This window comes from Zootoca vivipara, chromosome 11 (assembly GCF_963506605.1).
Source record: "Zootoca vivipara chromosome 11, rZooViv1.1, whole genome shotgun sequence".
NCBI classification, from domain to species: domain Eukaryota; kingdom Metazoa; phylum Chordata; class Lepidosauria; order Squamata; family Lacertidae; genus Zootoca; species Zootoca vivipara.
The window spans coordinates 1,259,063-1,264,343 of NC_083286.1; positions in this window are offsets into that span (position 1 = coordinate 1,259,063).

Genomic DNA, 5,281 nt, shown 5'->3' on the forward strand with positions numbered 1-5,281 from the left:
GTTTTGATCCTGGGTACGCCCCTGATTCCATCTGTTATGATTTCCTTATTTTAACGCGCGAGGTTCACTCTCTCGCCTTCCAAGCAATGTAGGTACTTATCTTTGTGTTTTTTTAAAAAAATGTGCACTTTAAATTTTCTAAGGGCAAATTCAGTTGTTTACATTCAGTTGTGATTCCTTTACAGCAGGCGAGCGAAACCTTTTGCCCTCCCGATGTTGCTGAGCTCCAGCTCCCATCAGTCCCAACAAGCATGGCCAGGGCCCACCGCAACAAAAATCCTGGCTATGCCCATGGATTAGAATAGAATTTAAAGTAGAAAATAAATAAACTAATAAATAAAATATTATTATTTATACCCTGCCATTTGGCTGGGTTCCCCCCAATGGAATTTTATGAAAAAAGTGATAAAAATGATGAATTTTGGAGAAATATTTCACAAAGGAATTGATGCTATTTATACAGAACAGCAGGCATGGTTATTAGTGAACAATGTAGTATCAGAAATATGTAAAATTACAAAAGGGACTAGAGAAGGCTGTCCCTTGTCACCATTTATGTTTATTCTGGTGTTAGAGGTACTGGCGAGGAATAAAAGATCTAAAAAAGAAATCAAAGGTATAACAGTGGGGTGTAAAGAGTACAAATTAAAAGCATTTGCAGATGACCTTGTAATAACAGTAGAAAACCCATTGGTGAGCATACCAAGGCTTTTGGATAAAATACACTAGTTTGGGTGGGTCACAAGATTTAAGTTAAATAAAAGTAAAATGAAAGTTTTGGTCAAAAATATGACAGAAAAAAGTAAAAATGATTTACAACTAGCAACACAATTAACAGTTGAGAAATAGGGGAAACATCTGGGGGTCTGGCTAACTGTGAAAAATATAAATATATTTAAAGATAACTACATAACAATTTGGGACGCGGCTGGCACTGTGGCACTGTGGACTACCCAAGCAAGACCAATCTGAAATGCTCTCGTCCTCATATGCCTCGATGCCGGATTTGGAGGCTTCCATTATTCTAAGCCCAATACGCAATCAAGATTCACAGCATTTGTCAAATCCTGACCCGCTAGCAGTATCGACGCAAGATACAGTTGTTGACCTGTTACCTTTGCAACCTACACGGGTCAGCAAAGCCCTTGCTCTGGAAAAACCAGCTGAACATCTTGATATTTGTAATAGTGTCATCGAAGATCCCCTGGGCCACATTAACTTATTGGCCCCTCAGTTAAAGTTATTACACCTACCTAGGGACCAGCGACCTCAAACCTGGAACCACCAAGCAGGGCAGAAAGAGGATGAGCCTAACTCAGGAGCCTTAAACCATCGGAAAAGAGATTGACTGCCACTATTTCCACCATCACCCTATTTTCACATTCTATCTTGGAATGTGGCGGGATGGCTATCTAAGCAGGGTGATGTCGACCTTCTGGATTTCCTTACAAAATTTCAGATTATATGTCTACAGGAGACATGGTGTCTAGATCTCCATGTCCCTCCTTTACAGGGATATGAAGCCTTTGCTACTCCTGCGATAAAACCAAATATCCGAGGCCGACCTAGTGGTGGTTTAGTCACTTTTGTCTCTACCAAGCTAAAGTGCAAGGTCCGGCAACAGCAGTGGGTGAAGAATAACAACTTACAAATCCTACTTATCTCTAGCAGTGAAGGAGGAGATTTCCTTTGCTTTAATATATATATCCCTCCCATGGGCACCCCTCCCCAGTCGTCACAAATCTGGGAAGATTTAGAGTTATGTTTGGAGAAGGCTGAACTAGAAGTCCCTGGCATGGATATCCTGCTGGCAGGTGATTTCAACGCCAGGATAGGAAATGACATTAATATGTACTGCTCTAAATCTCAGTTCCTGCCAGAGGCAGATTGGTTTATTCCCTGGTCCTCTGATGATAAGGTCTTGAATAAGGCAGGCATTACATTAATGGAGACTGCCTTCAAACATAATTTGTATAATTTGCATGGTACCTATATGGACAGGTCAGGAGGTTTCTTTTCTTTTCTCGGGCCTAGAGGTGCGAGCGTTATTGATCATATCCTGGTCTCCCCAAAACTTTTGGAGAGGTCACAGGGCTTCAGGACTTTTAATAGAATTGAGAGTGACCATCTTCCTATAGCAATCTCACTAACTCCCCTTGGTTTGGAGGATCCGCTACACCATCACTGTGTAGACCCACCTCCAACTCTGGCCCCCCGTAGGCGTAAATGGAACAGCGACCTGGAATCTAAAATCAAACAACACCTGCATTCATCAGACTTACTGGCCTTGAGAGACCAGTGTATTTTATCTAATTCTGACCCCTTTTCAACATTCCAGCGGGTCTCAGAGTCGCTCTTCCCACTACTTACGAACCCCAATCCTCCCAAACAACAAAACAATTCAAGGGCCTGGTTCGACAGAGACTGCAGGAATCTAAGATCCTTGCTTAGGAAATTACAAAATAAGGTAAAACAGGAAGGGACTCTGTCCTCCATGGAAAACCTGCACAGGTGGCGTTCTCATTATAAAAATACTCTAAAATTTAAGAAATCCCTCTACAGAAAGGAACAATGGGAGGCACTTGACAAAGCGATCAAATTGCGGGACGACAAAAAATTCTGGGAAATAATTGCTCAGGGAGTTTCACCCAAAGGGAAAATTGCAACCAACAGTATTTCATCTAACTTATGGTACCAACATTTTTCCCGGCTATATACAACTCCAAACATTGTTAAACCAAGCCAGTTTCCTCCTTTTAAAAACGATCTATTAATGGGTTGGGATCCTGTTACCGAATTAGAATGTTTACAGCTAATTAAAACACTCAAAAATGGCAAAGCTCCCGGTGAGGATATGATTCCCCCGGAGGTGTTTAAACTAAATGCCCAGTGGTGGGCCGCTATTTTGGCCCAACTTTTTACGGTAATAAATGATACATGCAGAATCCCACCAAACTGGAAACTGAGTCTCGTAGCCCCCATCTATAAGAAGGGAGACCCCCAAGACCCTTCAAACTACCGCCCCATAAGTCTCCTGGACATCGCGTATAAACTTTATACTCGTTACCTGCTAAATAAACTGGTTGACTGGGCTGACCACTCTAACTTGTTTAATCCGGAACAGGCAGGGTTCAGAAAGGGCCATAGCACAACAGGTCATTGTTTGGTACTACAGACAATGATAGATAAGTATACAAAGGTACATAAGAGCAAACTTTTTGTGGCTTTTGTAGACCTTACATCTGCTTTTGACTCAATTTGTAGGGACAAATTATGGCAAAAACTATATCAAACAGATATTGATAGACGACTTCTCAAAATACTTAGAGAGTTACATACAGATACCACAGTTAAAATCAGAACTGGGATGACAGGCAACTATACTGACCCAATGCCACTGGGGAAAGGGGTTAAACAGGGTTGTTTGTTAGCGCCATTCCTCTTTAACTTTTATATAAATGATGTTGTTCAGCATATGGCGAAGTACAAGTCATCAGCTCCTGCCCTGGAAGGCAAACACCTGAATATATTGCTATATGCTGATGACATGGCTGTCATGGCACTTACTCGAAGGGGTCTACACAGCATGCTGGAGGGGCTCGCAGCTTATTGTTCCCAAAACTCTCTAAAGATAAACTATGACAAAGCAAAAATTGTGGTGTTTACTAGAGCTCGCCACACATTTACATGGTCTTTAGATGAACGCATAATTGAACAGTGTCCTCTTTTTAAATATCTTGGTATCACCTTCCAAGCTACATCTAGCTGGCTTGCCCACTTCAAGGCCGCGGCCCTTCTAACACGTAGGACAATCGGTGCTCTGCTCAGCTTTTTTTATTCAAGGGGAGGGCAACTGGTGATCCCGGCACTAAAAGCTTTTGTTGGTAAAGTGATTCCCCAGATGTTATATGGGGTAGAACTCTGGGGATGGAATCAGAAGCTGCTAGAACGGCTTGAAATCTTCCAAAAATTTTATCTCAGAAGAATTCTAGGCCTCCCTCAGAGTACTCCGGCAGCTTTCCTAAGAGTGGAAGTAGGATTACCTTCTGTGTCTGCCAGGGCCCACTTAAGATTTCTGCGTTTTTTCACCAACCTCGCAGATGCCTCGAACACCTTATTGGCTAAACAAGCCTTTGTATCTTTACAACATAATACTACTTGGCGTCAAAACCTATTAGATATTCTATCCAGATACAATCTACCTGAGTTTAATACTCTCAAACTGTGGAGCCCTGATAAAGTTCGGGAATGGATATTTGAAAAAGACGCCTTTTTGGACACCACGAAGATAAAAAACTCTGGGTTTTCCTACTGGTTTCCCCGAGTAAAAGCAGTCAAAATCTGTGCCAACTACTTGGTGGAGATCACTGATCCCACCCTTCGGAGAGCTTTTACTATGGTGCAGTTTCAAACATTGCCAACTGCATATTTGACCGGTAGATTCACAAAAACCCCAGTAGAACATCGTCTATGCCCTTGCCTTATGAAAATTAAAGAGGATCTTATACATTACCTCCTCTATTGCCCCATTTATTCGGGCTTTAGAGACGCAATGCTGCAAATTATACCCAACTCCATAATCAATCCTGAAGACAGAGTAAAATTTTTGTTGGTTGATGCAAACCCACGTATTACCCATGCGGTAGCGGTTTTTGTGATGAAGGCCATGAAAGCCAGGGAAAGATTTATAGATGACAATGTAAAGACCCCTTCATCGTCTGTTTAACTCGTTGCTTGTTTTCCTTCTCTTCGTGTTTTGTGGGATGAAGGTTTTGTTGGGTTATTATGAAATGGATTTTAATATTTTTAATTATTGTTGTGTTGATATTTGTGTACAGGCATGGTCCTCACAATAAACGGATTTGATTGTGATTGTGCTTAAAAATCCTGCTATGGCTTACTTTATGACTACGTCTTAAAATAGGGGAAACACTGTAGGTATAGTTTCGGCGGGAAGGTAAACGGCATTTCCATGCGCTGCTCTGGTTCACCTTAGTCATGCTGGCCACATGACCTGGAAGCTGTACGCCGGCTCCCTTGGCCAGTAAAGCGAGATGGGCGCCGCAACCCCAGAGTCGTCTGCGACTGGACCTAATGGTCAGGGGTCCCTTTACCTTTACCTAACAATTTGGAAAGAGATAAAGAAGGATATGAAATATGGGAAAGAATGAATTTATCACTCTGGGGAAGAATGGATTAAGTTTGACAACCAAGGTATGACTGTACTCCATTATTTAAGTATACATTCCAATGTCTGTGAAGAACCAGTTTATGAAATTAA